This window comes from Sceloporus occidentalis, unplaced genomic scaffold (assembly GCF_023333645.1).
Source record: "Sceloporus occidentalis isolate IW3139 unplaced genomic scaffold, rSceOcc1.0.p SCAF_44, whole genome shotgun sequence".
NCBI classification, from domain to species: Eukaryota; Metazoa; Chordata; class Lepidosauria; order Squamata; family Phrynosomatidae; genus Sceloporus; species Sceloporus occidentalis.
The window spans coordinates 3,985,499-4,009,293 of NW_028317024.1; positions in this window are offsets into that span (position 1 = coordinate 3,985,499).

Below are 23,795 nucleotides of genomic sequence, written 5' to 3' on the forward strand. Positions count from 1 at the left end.
CAAGAGTTGCAATTTTGGAGATGGACAATTAACATGATACAAAATAAATCAGGCAGACAAAACCAGTTGATTACTGGTAAATAGTTATTTAAGTTTAGAAGGTTGCAAAATTATCGAAAATCAGTCCAATGTCAAGCAGATGGATTTCAAAATAGTATTAACTGGTTAACCCCCTTTATGCTACAGCATAGGGAATGGAGGTAGAGAGGAATAATATTTTCAGGCTTCATACCTTCCCAAAGAGTATTTTTTACCCCCTATCCCACTGGGCACAAGAATAGGAATGGGGGGGCTGAGGGGAGGTATGGCTGCGCTCCATGCCTTCCTAATGGATATTTGATTTAATGTAACCCTTGCCACCCCACTGGTCACATGATGGATGGAATGGATACCTCCCCATATTGTATATTTTTTTGAATCACATATTATAGAGGGTTATGGCGAGAGAACCCACAGACCCCCCCCAACCATCCAGGAGGATGAAGAAGGGGCACTCCTTATGTTACCTTATGTTACCTACAATATTTTGGTGAGTTAACCTCAATGATGTAATTGAACCCTCTGAGTGAAGCAGTAATGACATTTATTATATTAAGTCATATTTAGTAACTTATGGGTTACTGAGTGCAGTCATGATGTGCATATTTTCAACACAAAAAAAAACAAACTTGCATATAGGGTACAAATTGTTTGCTATTCTTGTTTCTAGTGTTCTAATAATTAAAATCTATAATGTGTCTCTGATATGACTTCTTCTTTGTCTACTGTTTTTGCAAAAAATAAAACCATAAAAAAATAAATTAAAAATGTAAATTGACAGTCAATTCTCTTAGAGTGCAAAATTCACCCCATCTTCTTCTCGCATCCACTTGACTTCTTATTTTGAAAAGCAGGAATAAATCCTGCCAGCACAATTAAAACACTTGCTAAATATTACTTTGTTGGGCTTAACGATAGATTACAATGTGTGCATAATGACCCAGTTCTAGTAATATCATCTGATTTAGTAAGGAAATCAGAGTCTGCCATATGTTCACCAATAAGGCCTTAGAAATTCCTTTTCTTCTCAATGCTTCTATCAACTAATAGTAAGCATGTTGCTTTGTCCTTAAACCTGATTGTTTTTCATTTATCTCTCAATGCTAAGCATTTCTATGCATTTATTTTATCACACTCTTATCTTGCTGTGTAGAAGAGCCATACACTTAAAGCTCACACATTTTTTATAATATTATCAAGGACTTTTTTTCTTTCTTTCTTTCTTTCTTTCTTTCTTTCTTTCTTTCTTTCTTTCTTTCTTTCTCTTTCTTTCTTTCTTTCTTTCTTTCTTTCTTTCTTTCTCCACAAATGGGTTATAGTAAAGCTGATGTATAAGCAATACATGTAAGCCTTATTACAATATATATGCTAATAGTCAAACATTTTCCAAAAATCAAATGTAGAAAACTCTACTCCTTACATGCTCATTTTTATACAATATATGAGAAACACATGCTACATGGTTACAGTAAATATTTATAACAAAAAAAACCAGTACAATTTTGAATAAATATTTACATGTAATAGGATCACAGGTGACATTTTCTAATTGATATGTTACACAAAACATTTGCACTTTGGAATACAAATTGTTGCAATGTTTAGCAAGTTCCTGACATGGTCTAAGTGAAGTAAATTACAAGTATTGAGTATTACAAGAATTTGAACCTTTATATTCCTTTTCATTTTCTGAAACAAACATACTTCTCCAGAACTTACATCTTGCAATCTGCAACATATTAGCAGTTGAAAGGTTCATCTTCATGTGATTCTTATTTTTGTTTTTAATTTTTAAAAGTTTTTCACAACCCGTATGTAAAAATGTTATTTAAAAGTTATTCACCAACAACATAATTTTGATGATATTAATTCAATGCCACGCAGTCATTTTTAAAGCGTATGGACTTCAAGAATAACTCTCAATGAACATCACTAAGTTTGCAAATGCACTTAAATTGCAGAGACAGTCTTACATTCTAGGTAACTACTGTATGGGCATATAGGATATTAGAATCCATGTTATCCCCCAAAAAGATCTAACAAGTAATTGGAAGGGATGAGTGAAAATGTGTGGAGGGTTAGGTATTGAGAAGCAGCAGACATGGTCATGATTAAAATGCATAATTTTCCTAATCAAAAATCTAGCCCAGAAATTACATTGACTTCTGACGTCTGTTCATGTCCAGACCTGACAATGTTTTCTTCAACAACTTCAGGTTACTTTGGTTTCTGCATTCAGCTGATGAGGCCTTAATTTTACCATTTGCAGTCTAGAATGTGCTAGCAACAGACATTCTTGCATTGCAATTATCCACAAACGATGTACTATGTTCTTTGAACCTAGCCATGACAGCTCTGTGTGTGTCCGTGACTGAAATGCAGAAAATGTCCCAAGCAGTTGGTAGTTCTGCAGACACCAAACTACTAACATTGGGGGCTTGTATTTTGGCAGCTAAAACACAGCAAAAATATTGCACCCCCCATCGCCATCAATGGACTTCATAGATTTGAATGGGCTTAATTTTTAATGTAGTAAGCGAGGGGGACATCATCAAGAAATGCTCTGTGGTTGCTAGGTAAAGTTTGGGAGTTGGAACTTAAGTTTCATGCAAGTGCATGCAAGTTTTTTAATTTTATGAGAATCCTAATGTGAGTTGGCATTAGTGAATTTGCGAGTTGGATTTTCGTCCAGCTCATGGGTGACTGCTGCAAGAAACTTGCTGACGATTTTGGTGGTTTTATAAAATGTACATTTTTGGATATTGTGTACTTAGCTACCAATGAAAAGCTGAACTTCTGAATTTTTTCCTAGAAATTGCGATCTGACTTAAGGATGCGAAAATTATAAAAAATGGCCAAGGTCTAAAATTTGGCAAAACCTATGGCACTCAAAGGGTTAAAGTTTATATGATATCAGGCATGTCCCTTTTCATTTAAATTGTAGTACAAATGGCAACACTAAGTAGGTCTGTATTTGTACAATAACAAAGGTTTTCTAGCACAAGCAACAGGTACTGTCACGATCCCGGCCGTAGTACGGTCCGGGAGGACTCACCGCATCGCGCTCCCGTGCGGGGTGCGTCGCCCGAGTACCCGCGGCGTCACAGCCCCGTCCGGGATGCGTCGCCCGGGTGCTCGTGGCGTCGCGCTCCCGTGCGGAGTGCGTCGCCTGAGTACCCGCGGCGTCACAGCCCCGTCCGGGACGTGTCGCCCGGGTGCCCGTGGCGTCGCGCTCCGGTGCGAAGTACATCTCCCGAGTACCCCCGAGTGGCGGGTACTCGGTACTTACCCCTCCCGGGTCGATCCAGCCATGCAAGGTCCTCTTCCGCGGCGGTTCACAAGAATGAACCGCCGCACAGTAATGGACACCTCCAGTATCCCAAGACACGCCCCCCTGCCGTTCTCTTACCCCTATGGAGAAGAAACGCGCCCATTGGACGTCCTCATAGTTGGAGGCGGGATCTGGAAGGGCGGCAGGTTTAAAAGCAGAGCACTGATGCCAGTTCAGTGCTCAGTTGTTTTTACAACTAGCTGTTGTTCTTACCTGGTGCTTACCTGTTACTTACCTGTTATATTGATTCCTGTTACCGACCTTGGCTTGATCCCTGACCACGTTGACCTCTCAGCTCCTGACCTGGATTGTTTGACCATTCTCTGCCTGCTGCCTGCTACCGACCTTTGCTTGATTCCTGACCACGTTAACCTCTCAGCTCCTGACCCGGATTGTTCGACCATTCTCTGCCTGCTGCCTGTTACCGACCTTGGCTTGATCTCTGACCACGTTGACCTCTCAGCTCCTGACCCGGATTGTTTTTGACCATTCTCTGCCTGATACCTGGTTCCGATCTCGGCTTGTTTCCTGACCTCGTTACTCCTCTGCTCCTGACCTGGACTATCTGACCACATAGAGACTGGTCCATTTGTATCCTGCATCCTGGTTTCCACACCTTTGCAAACGTAACATAACAACTGAGCCTGCATGGAAACCGCAGGATTAGCTGATGCTGTCGCTGCTCTCGCCCAACAGATGGCGACAATTACACAATCCCTTCATGAGATCCAAACCGGACAACATCAACAGCAACAACAGATTGTGCAAATTCAAGGTGCTCTCCAAGTACCTGGCAACCTGCCTCCAGCACCAGTCGAAGTGCCTGAACCACCAGTACTTCACGGAGCAACAGCGCTGGAACCGCAAGTGCCCTTGCCAGACAAGTACACTGGAGACCGCACAAAGTACCAGACTTTTATGACCTCATGCCAAATATTGTTCCGTCTCAAACCCAGAACTTATGCTAATGACTACATCAAAATTCACACGGTCATAGCCCTCTTGTCTGAAGAACCCCAACTCTGGGCCCATCATCTGATCCGTAACAATAGTCCGGTGCTTGACACATGGAACACTTTCCGGCAGGCCATGGATGCACTATACGCCGATACGTTCCAGACCACGTCCGCTACCAGTGCCTTAAGAGCCCTTCGCCAAGGGAAACGTCCAGTAGAGAACTACATAGCCGAATTCCGACGTGTCTCCCTCGAGACAACATGGAATGAGGCGGCTTTACACGACCAGTTCCGGCTGGGTCTGTCGGATTCGATACGAGATGAACTTGCTCGCTCCGCTATCCCGTCATCTTTGGAAGACTTCGCCACGTTGTGTATACAAATCGACCGGAGGTTAAGAGAAAGAAAGGCCGAACGCTTAGCCTCTCCTTCTCACACCTGGTCCACCGCCAGACCACCACCAAAAACCACACCCAAAGAGACCCCAGAAGAACCTATGCAGTTGGGACTCATCCGAGGCCCGTTGTCAGGTGCCGAGAAGGACCGACGTCGGTCTCTTGATCTCTGTCTGTATTGTGGTACCCCAGGCCACTACGCCAACGAGTGCCAAAACAAGAGACGACCATCTCGGGGTAAGCTACCCTCATTATCCATTCCGGCCACCCATGGTGTTTCTCCACATTTACCACATCATCTGTCCCTCTCCATTACCTTACAGTGGAAGGGGAATACCGTCGCTCTCGCAGCTATGATTGACTCGGGTGCCAGCAGTAACATACTCGACACAGACGTGACCCGCCAACACGGCATACCCGTCCAGAAGAAGACCACACCTCTACTGCTTCAGTTAGTGGACGGACGTCCTCTACAGTCCGGTCCCATCACCACAGAGACATCACCCTTGCACATGCACGTTGATCCTGATCATACGGAGTACATATCATTCGATGTTATACCCTCTCCTGTGTTTCCAGTTATCTTGGGACTCCCCTGGTTACGAACTCAAAACCCTCACATTGACTGGACATCCAACTCTGTGTCGTTTCATATCAATAAAGACCCTTGTTCACACAAACCGCCTCCGTCCATCAATATAGCACACGACTACAGCTCCCTTCCGATACCCACGATTCCGAGTCATTACAGCCGATTTGCTGATGTGTTCGAGAAAAAAGCAGCCAACAGATTGCCACCCCACAGGGAGTACGACTGTCCGATCGACTTGTTCCCAGGAGCCCCTATTCCGTTCGGCCGTTTGTATCCTATGTCCGAACCTGAACTCGTCACCCTCAAGGCCTACATCGACGAGAATCTAGCCAAAGGCTTTATCCGACCATCCACCTCCCCCGCTGGAGCAGGGATTTTCTTTGTTCCCAAGAAGGACGGAGGATTACGTCCTTGTGTCGACTATCGGGAACTAAACAAAGTGACAGTAAAGAATCGATATCCTCTGCCGTTGATCCCAGAACTAATGGAACGAGTTGGCACTGCCTCCTACTTCACCAAGATTGACCTGAGAGGCGCATACAATCTGGTGAGAATAAAAGAGGAGCATGAGTGGAAGACAGCATTCCGATCCCGGTATGGACATTTCGAGTATCTAGTAATGCCTTACGGGCTATGCAACGCCCCAGCCACGTTCCAGCATTTTATGAACGACGTGTTCAGAGACATGTTAGATCGTTTTGTTGTGGTCTATCTCGATGATATACTGATCTACTCACCATCGCTAGTTGAACACAGAGAACACGTTTCCAGGGTACTGGAACGTCTTCGAGAAAACGAACTATACGCAAAACCCGAGAAGTGCGTGTTTGAAACACAGACCGTGGAGTTCTTGGGCTTCATTTTGACACCTACACGAGTAGAGATGGATCCAAAGAAGGTTCAGGCCATCCTACAGTGGCCTGCCCCGAGGGATCGAAAGAGCGTTCAAAGGTTTGTCGGCTTTGCGAACTTTTATCGGAAGTTTATCCGCAACTTCTCTAAAGTCATACAGCCCATCACCGCTCTCACGTCCGTCAAACGAAAATTCTACTGGTCTGAAGACGCACAGAGAGCATTTCTTTTTCTGAAGGAGCGATTCACATCAGCCCCCATATTGATCCATCCGATGCACCAAAAGCCATATACGTTGGAGGTTGATGCCTCTGACACGGCGGTCGGTGCTGTTCTCTCGCAAAGGGCCGATGTCGACAACCAACTCCACCCGGTGGCCTTCTTCTCGCGTACTATGACTCCTGCAGAACGGAATTACGGAGTCGGAGAAAAAGAGATGTTAGCCATGAAATTAGCACTAGAAGAGTGGAGACATCTGTTGGAGGGGACGCAACACCCCATTACCGTTTTCACCGACCACAAAAATATGGAGTATTACAGGACCGCCAAACGGCTGAAACCTAGACTCGCAAGATGGTCCTTATTCTTCACCAGGTTCCAACTTCATATAACCTATAGACCAGGCGCAAAGAACACCAAGGCGGACTCACTGTCCCGCATGTGTGACGTATCCTCGTCTCGTCAACAAGACGAGGAGACCGTGTTAAAGCCCGGGCATTTTTTGGCTGGTACCCACTCTTTCTGGGACTTGTTCCACTTCCAAGCATCTGACACCGTCCCTCCAGAGAACCTCCAATTACGCAAGAGGAACGGGTACTACTACCGCGGAGACCTGCTTTATGTACCTCCTGCCGCACGTCTCCAAGTTCTACAATACTGCCATGACACACCAGCAGCAGGACATGGTGGTATGACTCAGACTATGGACCTGATAAACAGATCGTTTTGGTGGCCCACAGTACGCAACGACGTCCTTCGATTCGTTCGATCCTGTACTGTTTGCGCCAGGGCCAAAGGCACTCGGAACAAGCCGGCTGGTCTTCTATGCCCACTCCCGGTCCCCGCGACACCCTGGACAGACCTGTCAATTGACTTCATCACAGACCTACCGGTATCACATCATCACACCACCCTCATGGTGGTAGTTGACAGATTCACGAAGATGGGCCACTTCATACCAGCCAAACGCTTACCCTCAGCTGCTGAAACAGCCTCTCTTTTTATACGCAACATATTTCGTTTACATGGATTACCAGAGACTGTTGTGTCAGATAGGGGAACCCAATTTACGTCAAAAATATGGAAGGCCTTCTGTGACACACTCCACATCCACCGCTCCATGTCTACATCATTCCATCCACAAAGCAACGGCCAAACGGAGCGGACTAATCAAACGCTAGAGCAATACCTCCGCTGCTTTACCACCCATCTCCAAGATGACTGGTATGAGATGCTCCCCATCGCCGAATTTGCATACAACAACCATATCCACTCCTCTACGCGTTTGTCTCCCTTCTTTTCGATGTACGGACTACATCCATCCATGCTTCCTGGTTCTCCGATCCGTAGTGTGGTCCCTTCTGTGACGGAACGCGTAAAGAACATACTCGAGACACACAAGATGTTACGCAACACCCTCCATAGGGCACAAGAGCGATATAAGGCACAAGCAGACAGACGGCGTTCCGCTGCCCCGGTCTACAAACCAGGAGACAAGGTATGGTTATCAACCATCCATCTCAAACTGTGTTGTCCCACTAAAAAATTAGGACCTAAATACGTAGGACCGTATGTCGTGTTAAGCACACCCTCATCAGTAACTGTTAAACTACAATTACCCCAGACGATGAGGATCCATCCCATCTTTCACGTATCTTTGCTAAAGCCTTATCACGCTAATCCTTTCCCGGGACGCAGTCCCGACCCTCCAGCTCCGGTTACCATAGACGATACGGAGGAATATGAGATAGCCAGCATCTTGGATTCCAGACGATATCGAGGACGTCTTCAATACCTCATCCAGTGGAAAGGATATGATGTCAGTCACAATTCATGGGAAGACGCCCGTGGCCTACACGCTGAAGACCTGATAAAGGCATTTCATTCTGGTCATCCCAGTCGCCCTGGACCCTTGAGGGGCCGGAGGCCCCTCCTCAGGAGGGGAGCCTGTCACGATCCCGGCCGTAGTACGGTCCGGGAGGACTCACCGCATCGCGCTCCCGTGCGGGGTGCGTCGCCCGAGTACCCGCGGCGTCACAGCCCCGTCCGGGATGCGTCGCCCGGGTGCTCGTGGCGTCGCGCTCCCGTGCGGAGTGCGTCGCCTGAGTACCCGCGGCGTCACAGCCCCGTCCGGGACGTGTCGCCCGGGTGCCCGTGGCGTCGCGCTCCGGTGCGAAGTACATCTCCCGAGTACCCCCGAGTGGCGGGTACTCGGTACTTACCCCTCCCGGGTCGATCCAGCCATGCAAGGTCCTCTTCCGCGGCGGTTCACAAGAATGAACCGCCGCACAGTAATGGACACCTCCAGTATCCCAAGACACGCCCCCCTGCCGTTCTCTTACCCCTATGGAGAAGAAACGCGCCCATTGGACTTCCTCATAGTTGGAGGCGGGATCTGGAAGGGCGGCAGGTTTAAAAGCAGAGCACTGATGCCAGTTCAGTGCTCAGTTGTTTTTACAACTAGCTGTTGTTCTTACCTGGTGCTTACCTGTTACTTACCTGTTATATTGATTCCTGTTACCGACCTTGGCTTGATCCCTGACCACGTTGACCTCTCAGCTCCTGACCTGGATTGTTTGACCATTCTCTGCCTGCTGCCTGCTACCGACCTTTGCTTGATTCCTGACCACGTTAACCTCTCAGCTCCTGACCCGGATTGTTCGACCATTCTCTGCCTGCTGCCTGTTACCGACCTTGGCTTGATCTCTGACCACGTTGACCTCTCAGCTCCTGACCCGGATTGTTTTTGACCATTCTCTGCCTGATACCTGGTTCCGATCTCGGCTTGTTTCCTGACCTCGTTACTCCTCTGCTCCTGACCTGGACTATCTGACCACATAGAGACTGGTCCATTTGTATCCTGCATCCTGGTTTCCACACCTTTGCAAACGTAACAGGTACATTGGATATTGCCGTGAAAAATATAGATATTTGATATATTAGCATGACCTACTAGTTACCCAGGGAATAATGTTAAACTGAAATAAATTACTTATTTTGCATGATGCATTAAAAGTTAGATAATACACCAAATCCTAAAATAGCCTACTATCAAGCGTTAAACACAATGAAATGCATAAAAAGTAGCAAAAGAAAATAAGTTTATATATTATAAGTTTTAGATATTATATATTAAATTATACATTTACGTACATTGAAACATTTGTGTCTACATTCATATTTTATAATTATATTATTTTATAAATAATATAATTATAATAATTATATAGTGATCAATTTGGTATTTTTTGCATGCATGCTATGTTTTTTTCACATGCTTCTATACATTATTCAATTATGCTGATGTAGTATATAGGGGCTCAACTGATACCAACGTGGCCAGCACAGTCAAAGGGTTCTGCAAGGAGTACACTGTATGTAGTGGCACCTCTAGAGGTTTCTTTGATTTAATGTTAGTAAACACTTGTGTTGCTCCTTTAAATGCATTTGTGTCAAGAGAAAGTCGTCTGCCTCAAGCCAAGTTCAAATCCCTGATCCTGCCCCGGCATATTTCTGGTTCCAAACCGTTATATATGCAAAAGTAACAGAATATATGAGTCAGGATTCAACAAACTGTATGGAAAAAAGCTTTTGCCTTATCATCTGCAAAGACCAAGCCACAAACTATGGTGATACTTAGTTTAAGCTTACTTATCGAAAGCTTACCCCATTTATTTACGTACATGACAGCTTGAATTTGCTTACAAGATGGCATTTTTTCTCACTGTACCTAGGCTTCTAATTTTCACCAGACTTATATGAAATGTGTACTATCTATTTATTGATATAAATCAGTAGCGTGCTGAGAACTCATTACTGAGAGAGGTTGGTTTCAATTTATGACATCCTTTCAATTCCAAAAAAGCTATCATTCATTATAACTCTAATCTAATCAACGCAAACATGTTGTCTTGTCACCAGAAGGTTATTGATATATAATAATATTGTTCTATTAATATTTATCCTGGAATGAAATATACTGTATATATACAGTATATATATATATATATATATAATTTTAGCAATATTTGCTCCAATTACTACATTAGGCATGAGAGACCTTACTCTATCAGACAAGTAAACCTGCAACAACTTTTAGTTAGCCATGTGTGAAGACTGGATTAACCCCCGACAGCCTTAATTTGGCAGCACCAAACACAGCTCCCCTGGCTCGAAAAAGAGGAAACTAACCTGGAGACCTGGAAAAACAGAACTTCACCCTGGAACTCCAGGTCCAACCCACTAAGTTCCCAAGTATGTATGTAACAGTGTATTAATTTAGCTTGTATGTACAGGGGACCTTGGCTGTATCGTTCACCACCCTTTATGAGCAGATGTGGCATGGACTCATCTCTCCTTCCTACAGCTCATGTTCATAGATTGGTACCTGCTCCCATAGCATATACTGCAAAACCATTTACGTCTATTCATTGTTAGTTTCTACTGGTGTATTAAAGTCTAGGTCAACTTTCTGCCAATTACTAAAAAACAAAAAAGCTTTACTTGTAATGACACTAATGAAGATAGACTTTAATGTTTAATGTAGATTTTATGTATATATATATACAGCATTACAACAAATAGGCATTTAAATGACAACAGCTGCACTACAACAAATAGACAATTCAATTACAACACCTCTATAGGGTTATAATTGAAATTTGACTTACTTTACTTTTTTGTTTCTAGAGACATTTTTTGGAGATACTTAACACTACTTTTTTATGAATATAAATGCATCAATAAAGCTATGAATATTGTAATATAAAATGATATACTTCATTTTGAAAAAATAAATTTGATTATACTCTAAAACTGCAATATTATATCAACAAGTTTAATAAAAATAATTATTTATGAATGAATTCAGTTTGATCGTAGTATATTCTGGCAGAGAAGTTATGGCGATTTTGAGCAAAAGTGACTTCAATTTGCATATTTCTAAAACTCTGCTGCAGCCTACAGGGTAAATTCAGGTTACAAGCATAGTTTTAAGACTATGTTAAATCAGCAACACACAGGAAATTAAGCTAATCTTCCACATTTAGATTATAAAGTTTGTGTGATTTATAAAAAATATGATGCACAAATAATGTTTGCGTTTCTGTATATTTTCAGAAATTTGTAGCAGAGGTTTATAGCACAATAAAATAAACAACATTTTTTTCCAAAGAGTCTGTACACAATTCCTTTCTGCACGTGGCTGGTTAATAGATGGATTCAGTTACTTTTGCAAGCTGGTCCCTTTACCCATACTTACTATAACTGCACGTGTTTTGAAATAGAGATGCACCTGTGAAAGTAGAAAGCATCCAGTACATAGAAAGTCCAGAGTCGCACAAGGCGGAATCTGTGATTAGCCCGGGAGGAATTTGCTTTACTTTGGTAAAGGGCTTTACTAGAGCATCACACCTCTCAATAAAACAGTCCCAGTTATGCTATAGATGTCTGAATCTTTTTTACATCACTTATCGCTCCATGTGGTAGGTGTGAGGGGGCAAATGGGGGTGGTGACTTGGGACAATATACACTGATAATAATACAAGTAAGGAAAATATAATTAACATGTACCATGATCTAAGCTTTCAAGTTTGGGTTTTTAGAGAGTTGAAAAACTGCTATATAGCAAAAAAATATTATCTTTGGTGAGGTGAAATGTATAATATTCAGGGTATCAATGTGTTAAGTTGACCATTAAAGAGCAATCCTGGGAAGGGGGACTCCTGGGAACGGCTAGATGGGCAAGAATGAGAAACCCACTGGCCCAAAGTTGAGCAAGTTAGGACTGGAAATATGAGGTTTTGGAGGAAGGCTCTTGGGTGGTAGTAACGAGGCTTACTTACAAGAAGGGCATATGAGAAATTTTCCTTTTCTGATTTGAGCAAGCAGTGAGTGTTTCTCCCTCTCTTTCTTGTTGTTTAGTGTTCGGGTCTCGTGCCATGCTGGTGTTTGTGTATGTATACATGTATATATTTGTGCCCTGGCATAGTGTGGTGCAAAAGCCCTAGGACGCACATGCACAATGCTTCCAGGACTCGTTGCCCGGGTGACAGTAATTCAGTTAAGGTAGCCACTGTGCCATGAGTAACACCAGCAACCTCAACAGGAAAGTATTGTGACATGCAGTAGGTATTACTGGTTTGGTTCAATTTAGTTTAATCCTTTAACCCTTGAAAAGATGTCCCTACTGGACCAATGCTGTACCTGGTACGTCATTGGTTAAAAACGCTCCCACATTGCCATAATTGCTCTGATCATGAGGTAACTGCTGTTGCTGACTGCTCCATAACTGGAGTGGTCAGTCTACAGCAGATCCCCTTTTACAGTCAATCACACGTATGGATACAGTCAGATGACAAAGGCAATGCTTGTATTTGGTTTCCAAATAAATATATGTCTGGTATGTATACTTATGTAAATATGTCTTTTGTAAAAAAAAAAAAAATATATCATTTTATTTTATTCATAAAAAATGACTTACATATATGAATATGTTTACAAAAAGCCCTACTTGTCCTGAAAAACATTTTTATATATATATATATATATATATATATATATATAATTTGTGTTGGCACACTAAATGAGAAAGTGGGAAAAACACAGATGACGAGAGACATAGCAGAAACTCGAAAATTACTCTGGTCCTGTAGTGTAAAGCAGCCCTGGTCCGGAAGTCCTGCCGCCCCATGCTGGCATAACAAAACATTTTGTGGTCCCCCTGCGAGACAAAGGGGGGAGCCCCCTCTCCTCTTACACACACAGACATTGTAACATGCTTACACACTAACACACATACACAGAGTAACAGCTTACACACAAACACACAGTAACACTCTTACACACACAGTAACATACGTATGCACACAAACAGTAACATACTTACACACACAAACAGTAACATACTTACACACACATACTCTCACACACTTACAAAACACATGCACATACACTGATACACACACAGTAACACACTTACACAGAAACACATTTTTGTTGGCTGAGGAAGACTGAAAGGGCGCAACCCAGAGTCCAAGTGGTACACCCGACTGTGTGGGGGTGCCTTTTTCACACTACTGTGTTTGCATACACATCGCTACTCCTGTGACTAAATAACTAGTAGACGCTACATGCTCAGTATATATTATAACATAAAAAGAAGAGGTGAAAATGGCTCTTGTTATTATTGTCATTATCGCAATTTACGATGTATTAAAAACACAAGGGTAAAGTAAAAGCACATAATGTAATGGAGAGCTATTAGGAAAGACTTAATTGAATGGCACAAAGCCAAGTTATAAATGATTAAAACCATTAAAAAACTTTCTCATATTTGTATTCATTTTAAAGATTGCAGCTTTTTCTCACCCTAAGGGCCGTTGTATCTCTGTACAACTTTAGAGACATAGTATAAAAGTAAGTTTCATTTATCAAGGGCGGAATTTCAGTAGCATTCATAACAATAACATTTAAAATTATAAACAAATCTATTATTTATTATGCATTTATTCCTACAAATATTTTGTAGTAAGTATAAGCAGGAGGGACATTAAAGTCACAAGGACACCATCCTGTTTATTATTGTATATTCTTACAAATGAATTCTACAAAATGGAAAGGTGACATTGTTATGTACATATCAGCGGCAGGGCTTGGAGCCCGTGATATTAAAGGGGGGGCTTTTTGTTGATTAGATTTGGAAATCCAATTAGAAAGCACTCCATTACAAACATTTGATTTGTTTATTTACATTATGATCATTTTGGTGTGATCAAAAAATTCTTAAATTCACTTGACAAAGGATGCAATGTACTAGCTCACATTTTACAATTCGCTGTCAATTTAGACTATTTTTTTTTGTAACAGATTATTTTTTTTTCAATTTGTGGCTGGGTTATTCAAACAAACGTACAATATATATATATATATATATATATATATATAGTGAGATATGCTTCATTATTAAAATATGTTTTTGTACCACTGAAACAATGTCAAAAACGATAACTTTCCAATCATTTGGATTAACCTAATGCCCTTATCGGTTTAAGCAAAAAGCAAATTACATGTATATTTGAATTTATTTATTTTTTAAGTAGATACACATCAAACGTTCTGAAAATATTCTGAAGTGGAATAGTTAACTATTTGATTCTTCCACATCAAAATTACAAAGCCTTTAAAGACAAACAGTTTGTAATGGGTTTCAGGTAGAGCTATTTATTTATGCAATTAAAAGCAACATGCAATTTCTAATAATTAGTAGATAATAGTTTTCGCCTAAGTACTTTACAAAATTGCCTTCTGTGCTGCATTCATTCTGCAGGGAACCAGTAAAAATTAGACAATAAAATGCTGGGAAATATGCCGTGTAGACAAGATTTTTTGTATTAGTTTGTTGTTTAAAATTAATTGCCTGGATATTGTCTGAGAATTTATTAATTTATTTTTTCCATGAAATATCTTGACATTGCAGGTATTATCAGGAGACCAGAAAAGGGTTGTAAGGTTTTTTTTTGTGTACAGATGAGCTAAAGAATGAAACAGCAAATAAGATATTGACTAAGTTAAGCAGGAGGCTCTGTCCAGGAAATATATACTTTGTAAAAGCTCAAAAATAATTTCTTCTTTGCTGGTATAATTCCATCTCAGATAAAAAAAAATATGGACTTTTAACACTGAAAGCTTTCTACTCCTGGAGCAAATCTCACACTTGTGACAATGTTTTAGAAATGCTAGCTGTCCATAAAAAGCATGTCATTTCTAAACTTATTTGGATCATTGCAAAAGATATTTGTGTTTTAGCATTCTCCAGTTGTGGAAAAAGCCTAAAATATACTTTTTGCAATCCAAATTTGAAACACTTGCCAGATCCAGAAAATGCAGGATCTCCAATGCTGTGCCCTATGATAAACCTAATATAGGTTTGAATGAACTCCAAATGCAACTTGACTGGATTTGAACATTGCTTGGGGCACTGTTATTTTATTGCACAGTAGAAGAATGGACGAAACCCCTGGGCAGGGAAAATAGTGTTAACCATAACCACACCTTACCCGCTCCTCATGATGCATAATACAAGAAAAAAAAACTTGGTCTAGCTATTTACTTCAATACCTGGCAACTCTGAAGTGCTACTTCTCCATCTTATGGCTCTAAATCTATGGTTCTTGGGAATGGCGTTTAAAGACACCCTGCCCATGTATCCTATACAAATATAAAGGAGTTAGGGCTGCCATCACTGCCCTGCCCAGTGACGATGTTGGTCTTGCACATCGATGGCGTCAGCCCAGTCCACCAACGTCACTGGGCTACCCGAAGAGGGAGAGCTTCAGGGAGCCAGAGCCTGGAGGTTGCTAGGTATGCTTACTGCCACCCCTGCTACATATTCCCAGTGTTAGCATGTTGAGAATGTTACAGTATCTCTTAAAACAAATGTTTTGTTAAAGCATTGGCAGTATTTCAATGCATACAATGAATATGCCACATACTATACGTCATGATTGACCAGCCTAAGGTCAGTCACATTACAAATTATATAGTTTACAGCATGCTGTCCCCTCCAGGGTAGGCTTCATGAGGGTATATGGCACTCCAAATTAAAATGTCGGACAATAAAGTCATATATTGCATTAGATTGAAGACAATTCAACCTATATGATTATGTTACATTCTTCTATTAAATGATTTCAAAGAATTCTACAAAATCACTGGAATGCCCTTGTTCCTATGAAAACACGGTGATTACTTATAGCAGAAAATCCTTTGCATAGCTGCTAGTAAAATGGAGAACAGATGTTCTTTGATGAGAGCTCCATCGAGTTTCCATTAAAAACAGACAACCAGTAAACTTGTTAACTCTTTTCTGTTGAGAACCAGACTAACAGGTGGTTTTACTACTGGGCTAATTAGAGGACAGGTGCCTCATTAAGAGTCTTTATATTAGCTCTTCTGAGTATAGACATTTCTACTGCATTGTAATACATATGGAAGGAAGTTTGCAAGGGATCAACCCTAATATGGTATACTTTTACATTTTTTTCCACGCACAATATGATAAGAAGGTATATTTTTTGTTTAATTTATGCTTATTAAAAGATAATGCAAACAGAAAATATAACTCCAAAATTATAAATATAGATTGGGAGCAATGGATAAACTCTCTTTGAATTTTTCTTTTAAACAAATAAAAACAAGTAGAAAGTTAAAACTAGAAAAAAAGAGAAATTACAACACTGTACAGTATTGAAGATTTCAGAGAAATAAAGTTAGGGTGGGAGAGGTAGGGGAAGGTGAAGACTGAGGGGGTAGTAGAGTGTTGTCTGTTACTGATCTCCTACATAGTTGCCCGGCAGGCAGTAAAGACCTGAAAATCTCAGTGGAAAACCACGAGTTTCTTTGGTTCTCGGAGGGGGGGGGTTGTTAGGGGAGGTTTGTCACTGCTTCAGGATCTCAGACCAGAAATGGCTCATCACAGAACTTGTTTGCAAGCATCTGATTCCATGAATTGGGAACAGTAGAAACCAGTTCAATGCTTTTTGATAATTTAAGGAGAGATAAGCAATTATCTCTCTTGTTCTTTCTACTTGGTTAATCCAATCAGATGAAGGTGGAACATATTGTGACTTCCATATATTGTGGAATTAGATATTTTGTGGAAATCAGTAGGTGTCGGAGAATTTTTTTTAATATATATTTAGGAATGAGTGTAGGAGTGTGGTGCAGAAGGATAGAAGCTGGAGAGTTTGAAAAATCCATATCAGTGACCTGTTTTATCACAGTTAACACTGGTTTCCAGTAAAAGCTCAGCTTTGGGCATGATAACCATATGTGGGGCAGGAAGAGCCAGTTCTCTTTCACATTACTTTGTGAATTGGGGCAGGTAGCGAGATTTGGTTGAACTGGGTCTCTGTTACAGCTGTGTTACAGCTTCTCACCCTAATAAAGTTGGCAACAAATATATAAACATAATATAAATGAGAGGTTTTGGTTATATGAATTGGCCAAAGCATAATTAGGCTCACCCGCCACGTCAAGGCACACTCTCATGCTTTGGCCAATTCATATAACCAAAACCTCTCATTTATATTATGTTTATATATTTGTTGCCAACTTTATTAGGGTGAGAAGCGCAGACAGTATTTTGTTTTTTGTATACATTGTACAGCCAAGACACTGTATTTGCAGCATGCTCACACTGTTTGGTAGGCCTCATATTATACATTTGTATTATTTGAGCCTGAGACTAGCTTAGCGCACCGACATTTTTTCTTTTCCCTGTTTGCACATATTTGAGGTTGTTGGCTCCTCATCAGTCTGGTTGCAGCTTGCTGTCCAGGGGTTAAATGGGAGGAGGTTTAATTACACCTCCCCCAACACATTAATAAGGTTTTGGTAGCAGTATAAACTGCTTTGTGTGCCCACTATGTAGGAGGTGAGAGTAGGTGCTCACCCTATTGAGAGTGTGCCTTGACGTGGCGGGTGAGCTTAATTATGCTTTGGCCAATTCATATAACCAAAACCTCTCATTTATATTATGTTTATATATATGTTTCCAACTTTATTAGGGTGAGAAGCGCAGACAGTATTTTGTTTTTTGTACCTGACAATTAACTACCCCTGTCTAAAAGCAAATGAATGATCGTTCTCAGCCAAAATGCATGTGAGCAGGAAGCGACCGTATGTGTATGTGCAAATTTGTAGCAGTGCATTTGACAGCTGAGATGGGACTTGTAAGTGAGGTTTGAGCATGTTTAGTGAGTTGTAAGTAGAACAAATGCAGGGATGTGGTTGATATCTTGTGCAAGCATTCATAGAGTTAAACATCCTTTATTTTTGCTTGACTACACATGGGCATTGTGTTTAACTGGTTCTTGTATTGTTTCTACAGTTAGTTTAGTCAGGTCTAGTGGATGTTAGATGAAAAATTTGAGTGTCTGTACTGTACAAGCAAAAGCGTATCCATTTTAGGCGCTCGGACAAACTGCTCACCTTATTGAATGGCTTTGGGAAAATGTTTTCTATGGTTTCAATGAAGCATCTTCTGTGCATTTGTACTGATAAACGTACAATCGTTCTATGAGGTTTAGTCAGGCTGTCGAATTGCTTAATGTGTTTTTTCATTGTTCAGGGCAATTACGGTTTAGGCAGATCACTGATTCAAGCGCATTAATTCTACTCTCCATTTAGTTAACCAAATAAACCTAAACAGGTGTATTCTTTCCTCTGAAGATTTCATCACACAAAAACATTTTCAAGAGCTTTTTGAGTTTCTATTGCAACAACCAGTGGGTGCAGTTGTGTCACATGACAATTAAGCATTGCCATAAAAAATATGAATGAGGAAAAATTTAAATATTTATTTATATATTTTTGTCAAAATAAGCATTTAATAGTACTATAAATTATGTTTCTAATACTGCATTTTCTTACAAAGAAATAAATGCAGCACAGTAGGTGTGTAAGCACCTTTAATGTATAGGCAAAGGGATTTGTGACTAGGGTTCTTGTTGCAGGTGCAACCTCTTTATCTCCAACAGTTACACCACAGCACTCCCTGCAAAACGCAGAGAGTTTAACCGCTTTACAATCATAGCATGTGCTCTTACATCCAAAATCATGGTATGGATGATTAAGGACATAATGGTATGCCCCATTATTTTTGCACAGGCAGCTTGGGGTCTCTACTGTCAGCAGGAGCTGGCATCTCTGGCAGCGTAACAGTACTCGGAATGAGTGATGGTTACACGGGAAAAATAGAGGAATGCCGAAAATTATTTTGGGGCATTCTCTGTTGGCAGTGCTGACACCACCAGAAGCAATGTTAAAATTACAAGGGTTCCCAGAAGGTCTATCCGCCTGGGACCTCTGTAATCCGCAGTAGTGTTTCTGCCTCTTCAAAAAAAAAATACTAAACAAACAAAAAAATTAAATTAACATGTAATAATTAATTAGACCCCTGTGATGTCACTATGACATCATAAGAGGCAACCATCTGGTTCCAAGATAGATCACTGAGACCTTTAAAGGCTTCAAAGGGGTCTGCAATAAAAAATGTGTAAAAAGTAAAACAAAAAACCAATAACGTTATAAGCTATAAATGTAAAATATTTAAAACAAATACGTGTCCAAACATCTAATACTCCCCCTACTAGAAATATAAATTAGAAAATCACTTCCTTGCTCTCATCCCAAAGGTTCAAAACTAGACATACAGGGTATTATTCTACTTCGGGGATGTTGCTGAACATACATCAGAGGGTTTTTTGATAACAGTGGCAACTAACTTGTGGAAAAAAATATTTTTGGGGAAAAGAGAAAAAAGGCCAGTTAGTCACGTGATCATCTCTTACTTGAAAGGTGTAGATATACTTTTTAATGTGTTTTATTTTATTAGCAGTTTCTTATCCAGCATATAGACAGGAAACTTTAGGCATCATCTACACCATAACTGGAGTTTTTGTACTCCTGTCATTGGCTGGTTTTGTATCCTCTTTGCTGAATGTTTGGTGGGTTGGACTAGGTTTTATCTTGTAGCATATTGTCTATCAGACATCTTTTGGTCCACCAAAATCCTTGGTAATATGGCTGGCCTTAGCTCTGAGCTTTGATTTGCTGGTCCACCTGTCGTAATCAAGAGCCCAGGATTGTCCACTGTAATAATGTTTTATAATGAATAAAAAACACCTTTTTACATAAAACCCATTTTGTGAATAATAGTAAAAATAAGGTTGGTTGCTGCTAGGTAAGTTCGACTATTAAGATTATCTCTGCCTCCTGTTGTTAATAAGTGACTATAAGTACAGAAAAATCAAGCCAGTTTGATGATCAATATATAAAAAAAAGAGATTGTTTACACTATATCTTCACATGTGATCCCCCATATCAATCACCTCATAATTGTGTTTCAGAGATAGTATTTGATACATCTGATAGTAGATGGTTGAAATATTTTGAGAGAGGCAGTGATTTAAGAAGCCAGACGTATTACAATAAATTTGGTTTCTCTCTGCGGTAGAATTGAAAACCTTTAAGATGTTGAATAAGAAAACTGATACCACTGCTTATCTGTCTGAAAGCTAGCGGTGTTAGGAAACCCGGTAATTGAAAAATGGATAGCATTTGTATTTGAAGCTTTTTATATAACCTTTGAAGTGTAAGCCTTTTGGGGAATAAATTGCTTTTTGTAACAAGAACAATGTCAGATTTCACATTTGGAAAGCATGCACTTAATTCATTTTCAGACTGAGAAACTCATGTTGTCTTGTTGGGAAAAACATTGCAAAATGGATTAAGCTTCACCCTGGAGAGATGATAACCTAATATAAATAACTACAGGCTGATCTTTATTAGTTACTGAGCAAATATAGCCAGTTAGGACATGCAACCTTCAGTGATGATTGATCAACAATATTGTCTCCTGAGAGTAACTTTGGGGTATTTTAGATATTAAACCTCATCTTGTTTCTGAAGGTAAAGCACTAGAATCTTTAGGTCACAGTAAATATATCTTACTTAGTGGCACACAATAAACATAATGACACATTGCAAATGAAGAAGAGTGAAACTGGATCCTAGGCTGTTTTTCCAGGTGTTATTAAATTCACAGACGAGTCAGAAAAAATTACCAAATTTTAAAATAATAAAATATAATATAAAAACTGTTTTTAGACCTGACAGTTTACTATTGATTAACAGACTAAAAAGTGTTAAGTATCCCTACACGGAAGAGATCAGCTGTTAAAATACAAATGTCACATACAGTAAAACCAATGTTAAAAATATATTTACTGTTACTGTAAAATAATAGTTCAAGCCTAAAAATAATATTTTTAATAGAGGAGTCCTATATTTATAAGTGAGCTCTTTTTGTTTTATAAGAAACCCACTTTAAATTAAAGTATGATGGAAATTAAAAGCTTCAGGGAGCCAATCAGCAGCAAGAACTATCAGACTTTTTTACTTTTAATATTTTTTTTATTTTTTTTTTTTACTTGCATTCTTTTTTAGTGGGACTGCAGTCCGCTCTAATCCAAATTTTATCTCCTTTCCTTTTTTCTCTACACAATATTAGGTTAGCTATTCAGACCTTGTTTAAGGCAAACCATGTGCCACATCACATGATATAATGGTAACCCCCCTAAAAATGTATTTGTTTCCCCTCATATATGCCAAGAATTTTCTTGAAATATATGCATCGAAACATACATGTAGAATGGACATATGGACTATCATACAAACATTATATTATTATTATTTATTTTTTTATATTGCACCATATGCCGTAGGGCTGTGTGCCTAAAAATCCTCACTAAGGGTAGGCCCTCTAAACAGGCTTGCTACCCCACCAACCGCACTTAGGTTCATCACTGCCTAAGTTTTCATCAAATGCAGCACACTATTCTTTCCTCAATATATCATACTGTCTGATACTCATATGTATTCTAACCACATGCCTACTTCTGCAGTTTCCACCCACGCTTTGCTGACACAATCCATTTTTATGATTATGGCAGTGATTCTTTTGCAATGGGAGGGATCTTTGATGTCACAATTAGCATTTGCTGCACATTAGCAGGTATCTGACATTTTCCTCAGCATGCTGAAAACTCAACTGTAACCATTTTTGGCCATGGATGTGAAAGGATATTCCAATTTCCCACACCATCTCAGTGGGCAATAACATTCCTGCTAAAACTTTTAATACCTCCTGTAGAAGCTGGAAAGGCCCCAGCAAAACATGTAGAGTGATTTTTGTGCTGATTCTTTGGACGTTTGAGTCCAAACACATGCAACCATGTCTTTATGGACCTTCCTTTGTGCACTGGCGCACAGTCATGCAGGAATAGAAAAGGATCTTCCCCAAACTGACACTACAAATCTTGGCATGCTGAAGAATTAAGATTTGTCTTCAATGTGCCTAGCCCAAACCCTGATTTCAATAATTAAGAGTTGTGTCCCAATACTTTTGTCCATATAGTAGTGCACAATGCAAGGTCCCTAAATACATGGTTGGATGAGTCTGGTGTGGAAGAACTTGACTGGCCTGCACAGAGCCATGACCTCAACACCTTTTGGGATGAACTGGAACGGAGATTGCGAGCCAGGCCTTCTGATCCAACATCAGTGCCTGACCTCACAAATGCTCTACTGGATGAATGGGGAAAAATTCCCACAGAAATACTCCAAAATCTTGTGGAAAGCCTTGACTGAAGACTGGCAACTGCTGGATGGGCCAGTGATTATCGTTAAACCTGCCACAAAGGTAGGTAGCGACAGATTCCAGATTAAATGTAAAATAATTATAATATTATTATATCTTATTGCAATGTGTTCCTTATAACTTGGTTGCTTCATTTATTTTTCCAAATGTATTTGTAATTGTAGATCAACAAAAAATCATGAAATGCTTCAGCTGAAATAATGTAATTAAGGTTATGCGATATATTAACACATTTTGATAAAATTCATAAAAGACAGTAGTTTACAAATCTTATTATACTGCAATGGCATCTTTTTCTTAATTGTTAATTTCTGTACTAGGCTAATAATTGTCATTGCTATAATAACCCTAAATTAGAGAGTAAATCTAATGTGTAGTTTTATTTTTATCTGTTTATTTTAATTTGTTTGCATGGTAATTGCTCAACAGTTAATTGAATTTTAACGTCATATATAATACAAATGAAATATTCTTAATCTTTTGAACTATTTGAGCATTTCCTCATTACTTATTTACAAAGTATTTTCATGCGTAAACATTTAACGAATTGTAACATTTTCTTATACCTATCTAATATCTACTTTTAAGTAAATACTGCCATTTCCAGTTAATATAATGCAAAATGCATGAATTCATCATTCAAATAAATTTTTTGAACTTAATTATAATAATAATAAATGGTTACACCCTTATAAGTACATAAAACCAAACATTTCAGGTGTCCTGCTATTTGCAGGTCGTGGAGTAATCATTGCATGCTTCAGACTAGGATGTGCAAGTGCACATTGAACTTGCATGCCCTTGCCTGAAATTTGTGCTCTGTGTAGCAATAATCATCCTTTATCAATTACTTTGTTTTGTTGTCCTGTTTTTATAACAGTAATTATAAAATTACTGATTAACATATAGCAATCTGCTACTAATGTACTAATTGTACTAATGCTATTGTGATGATGCTTATATTTTATTCTGCAAAAAAGTAATGCAGATGGTAAAAGTTTTTTTGTATAATGAAAGCTTCCACATGAAACTGTTACGCGCACAAGTGCCCAGACACTAAACTGTTTAACAAAAGAAATTTTTTTTTTGTTCTTATTACATTTTATTTCTACACCTTTAGAACAATATTAAAAATAATATGGACAAACATAAGGCATACTGTTTTTGCAGTTGTTGCAAGGGAGGGTGG